Below are 5,000 nucleotides of genomic sequence, written 5' to 3' on the forward strand. Positions count from 1 at the left end.
GTGCTGAGGCAGGCCGCCCATAGTGCTCTTATCTCGGCCTTGGCAAGCGAGAATCCCCCTGGGAAGTGGCACTCTGAAAATATTTCGAAAAGAGCAGACTTTGAAAATTTTTGAGAACCAGGATTTGGGGGGGGCCAAATGTGCTGAGGCAGGCCGCCCATAGTGCTCTTATCTCGGCCTTGGCAAGCGAGAATCCCCCTGGGAAGTGGCACTCTGAAAATATTTCGAAAAGAGCAGACTTTGAAAATTTTTGAGAACCAGGATTTGGGGGGGCCAAATGTGCTGAGGCAGGCCGCCCATAGTGCTCTTATCTCGGCCTTGGCAAGCGAGAATCCCCCTGGGAAGTGGCACTCTGAAAATATTTCGAAAAAAGCAGACTTTGAAAATTTTTGAGAACCAGGATTTGGGGGGGCCAAATGTGCTGAGGCAGGCCGCCCATAGTGCTCTTATCTCGGCCTTGGCAAGCGAGAATCCCCCTGGGAAGTGGCACTCTGAAAATATTTCGAAAAAAGTTGACTTTGAAAATTTTTGAGAACCAGGATTTGGGGGGGCCAAATGTGTTGAGGCAGGCCGCCCATAGTGCTCTTATCTCGGCCTTGGCAAGCGAGAATCCCCCTGGGAAGTGGCACTCTGAAAATATTTCGAAGAAAGTTGACTCTGAAAATTTTTCGTCTTAAAAAGCTCGCTCCTGATATTGTACCCCATACATTTTGAGGTTTGGGGGCAAACCTCTCGAATGGGGGGACGAGGTCCCCTATCTACAGCGCCCCTAATGGCGGCAGGTGGTACTGGCCCCCTGGTCACCCGGCCATTGAAAATGAATGGGCCCCATTCATTTCCTATGGCATTTTTCGACGCCTGGTCACCCGGCCATTGAAAATGAATGGGGCACTTCCAGGGGGGGCTCTGGCTCGCCCAGGCCGAAATAGGAGCACTATGGGCGGCCTGCCTGAGCAGATTTGCCCCCCCAAATCCTGGTTCTCAAAAATTTTCAAAGTCATCTTTTTTCGAATTATTTTCAGAGTGCCACTTCCAGGGGGGTGCTCTGGCGCGCCCAGGCCGAAATAGGAGCACTATGGGCGGCCTGCCTCAGCACATTTGCCCCCCCCAAATCCTGGTTCTCAAAAATTTTCAAAGTCATTTTTTTTTAATTATTTTCAGAGTGCCACTTCCAGGGGGGTGCTCTGGCGCGCCCAGGCCGAAATAGGAGCACTATGGGCGGCCTGCCTCAGCACATTTGCCCCCCCCAAATCCTGGTTCTCAAAAATTTTCAAAGTCAACTTTTTTTGAATTATTTTCAGAGTGCCACTTCCAGGGGGGTGCTCTGGCGCGCCCAGGCCGAAATAGGAGCACTATGGGCGGCCTGCCTCAGCACATTTGCCCCCCCCCCAAATCCTGGTTCTCCAAAAATTTCAAAGTCAACTTTTTTTGAAATATTTTCAGAGTGCCACCTCTGGAGCCTCTGCAGCGGGGGCTCTCGCCTGCCTGGTCACCCGTCATTCATTTCAATGGGGGGGGGGGGGATATGGACGCCTGGTCACCCGGCATTCATTTCAATGGGGAGATTGGAGCCCTGGGCATCCGGCCTTCATTTCAATGGGGGATTTGGACGTCTGGTCACCCGCCATTCATTTCAATGGGGAGATTGGAGCCCTGGGCACCCGGCCTTCATTTCAATGGGGGATTTGGACGCCTGGTCACCCGCCATTCATTTCAATGGGGGGATTTGGACGCCTGGTCACCCGGCATTCATTTCAATGGGGAGATTGGAGCCCTGGGCATCCGGCCTTCATTTCAATGGGGGATTTGGACGTCTGGTCACCCGCCATTCATTTCAATGGGGAGATTGGAGCCCTGGGCACCCGGCCTTCATTTCAATGGGGGATTTGGACGCCTGGTCACCCGGCCTTCATTTCAATGGGGAGATTGGAGCCCTGGGCACCCGGCCTTCATTTCAATGGGGGATTTGGACGCCTGGTCACCCGCCATTCATTTCACTGGGGAGATTGGAGCCCTGGGCACACGGCCTTCATTTCAATGGGGGATTTGGACGCCTGGTCACCCGCCATTCATTTCACTGGGGAGATTGGAGCCCTGGGCACCCGGCCTTCATTTCAATGGGGGATTTGGACGCCTGGTCACCCGCCATTCATTTCAATGGGGAGATTGGAGCCCTGGGCACCCGGCCTTCATTTCAATGGGGGATTTGGACGCCTGGTCACCCGCCATTCATTTCACTGGGGAGATTGGAGCCCTGGGCACCCGGCCTTCATTTCAATGGGGGATTTGGACGCCCGGTCACCCGCCATTCATTTCAATGGGGAGATTGGAGCCCTGGGCACCCGGCCTTCATTTCAATGGGGGATTTGGACGCCCGGTCACCCGGCATTCATTTCAATGGGGAGATTGGAGCCCTTGGCACCCGGCCTTCATTTCAATGGGGGATTTGGACGCCCGGTCACCCGCCATTCATTTCAATGGGGAGATTGGAGCCCTGGGCACCCGGCCTTCATTTCAATGGGGGATTTGGACGCCCGGTCACCCGCCATTCATTTCAATGGGGAGATTGGAGCCCTGGGCATCCGGCCTTCATTTCAATGGGGGATTTGGACGCCTGGTCACCCGCCATTCATTTCAATGGGAAGATTGGAGCCCTGGTCAATCCCTGAAGAGAGACGCTCTCCCCCTGGTCCATGGCGCTCTCCCCCTGGTCCATGGAGTCCCGCAAACGGCCAGCATCAAGCCCCGAAGACAGGCGCTCTCCCACTGGTCCGTGGAGCCCCGAAGACACGCGCCAACAGCCAGCATCAAGCCCCCAAAGAGAGGCGCTCTCCCCCTGGTCCTTGGAGCCCCGCCGACGGCCAGCGACAAGCCCCGAAGTGAGGCGCTCTCCTCCTTGTTCGGCACATGCACGCACACACACCCCTCCGCACGAGCCCCTGTGCGCCCGGCGCGCCCGCAGTTGGAAGAAGGGAAAGAGGGGGAAGAGCTGGAAGTGCTGGAAGTGCTGGAAGTGCTGAAAGTGCTGAAAGTGCTGAAAGTGCTGAAAGTAAAGGGGAAAGCGGACAGCGGCCAGCGGACAGCGGCCAGCGGACAGCGGCCAGCGGACAGCGGCCAGCGGACAGCGGCGACAGGCCAAATGTGCTGAGGGCGGCCGCCTATAGTGCTCCTATTTCGGCTATGGCAGGCGCTCTCCCCCTGGTCCATGGCGCTTTCCCCCTGGTCCATGGAGCCCCGCCAACAGCCAGCAACAAGCCCCAAAGAGAGGCGCTCTCTCCCTGGTCCATGGAGCCCCGCCAACAGGCATCAAGCCCCGAAGAGAGGCACTCTCCCCCTGGTCCATGGCGCTCTCCCCCTGGTACATGGAGCCCCGCCAACAGCCAGCAACAAGCCCCGAAGAGAGGCGCTCTCCCCCTTGTCCATGGCGCTCCAGGATGGGGGGGCCAAATGTGCTGAGGGCGGCCGCCTATAGTGCTCTTATTTCGGCTATGGCAGGTGCTCTCCCCCTGGTCCATGGCGCTCTCCCCCTGGTCCATGGAGCCACGCCAACAGCCAGCAACAAGCCCCAAAGAGAGGCGCTCTCCCCCTGGTCCATGGAGCCCCGCCAACAGGCATCAAGCCCCGAAGAGAGGCGCTCTCCCCCTTGTCCATGGCGCTCCAGGATGGGGGGGCCAAATGTGCTGAGGGCGGCCGCCTATAGTGCTCTTATTTCGGCTATGGCAGGTGCTCTCCCCCTGGTCCATGGCGCTCTCCCCCTGGTCCATGGAGCCACGCCAACAGCCAGCAACAAGCCCCAAAGAGAGGCGCTCTCCCCCTGGTCCATGGAGCCCCGCCAACAGGCATCAAGCCCCGAAGAGAGGCGCTCTCCTCCTGGTCCATGGCGCTCCAGGATGGGGGGGCCAAATGTGCTGAGGGCGGCCGCCTATAGTGCTCTTATTTCGGCTATGGCAGGTGCTCTCCCCCTGGTCCATGGCGCTCTCCCCCTGGTCCATGGAGCCACGCCAACAGCCAGCAACAAGCCGCAAAGAGAGGCGCTCTCCCCCTGGTCCATGGAGCCCCGCCAACAGGCATCAAGCCCCGAAGAGAGGCGCTCTCCTCCTGGTCCATGGCGCTCCAGGATGGGGGGGCCAAATGTGCTGAGGGCGGCCGCCCATAGTGCTCTTATTTGGGCTATGGCAGGCGAGAGCCCCCGCTGGAGGTGGCACTCTGAAAATATTTCGAAAAAAGTTGACTTTGAAAAAATTTGAGAACCAGGATTGGGGGGCCAAATGTGCTGAGGGCGGCCGCCTATAGTGCTCTTATTTCGGCTATGGCAGGTGCTCTCCCCCTGGTCCATGGCGCTCTCCCCCTGGTCCATGGAGCCCCGCCAACAGCCAGCAACAAGCCCCAAAGAGAGGCGCTCTCCCCCTGGTCCATGGAGCCCCGCCAATAGCCAGCAACAAGCCCCAAAGAGAGGCGCTCTCCCCCTGGTCCATGGAGCCCCGCCAACAGGCATCAAGCCCCGAAGAGAGGCGCTCTCCCCCTGGTCCATGGCGCTCTCCCCCTGGTCCATGGAGCCCCGCCAACAGCCAGCAACAAGCCCCAAAGAGAGGCGCTCTCCCCCTGGTCCATGGCGCTCCAGGATGGGGGGGCCAAATGTGCTCACTGAGGCCGCCCATGGCGCTCCTATTTCGGCTATGGCAGGCGAGAATCCCCCTGGGAAGTGGCACTCTGAAAATATTTTGAAAAAAGTTGACTTTGAAAATTTTTGAGAACCAGGATTTGGGGGGCCAAATGTGCTGAGGCAGGCCGCCCATGGCGCTCCTATTTCGGCTATGGCAGGCGAGAATCCCCCTGGGAAGTGGCACTCTGAAAATATTTTGAAAAAAGTTGACTTTGAAAATTTTTGAGAACCAGGATTTGGGGGGCCAAATCTGCTGAGGCAGGCCGCCCATAGCGCTCCTATTTCGGCTATGGCAGGCGCTCTCCCCCTGGTCAATTTCAACCCCTGGGCACCCGCC

The sequence above is a fragment of the Vanacampus margaritifer genome, unplaced genomic scaffold (assembly GCF_051991255.1).
Source record: "Vanacampus margaritifer isolate UIUO_Vmar unplaced genomic scaffold, RoL_Vmar_1.0 HiC_scaffold_55, whole genome shotgun sequence".
In the NCBI taxonomy this organism is placed as follows: Eukaryota; Metazoa; Chordata; class Actinopteri; order Syngnathiformes; family Syngnathidae; genus Vanacampus; species Vanacampus margaritifer.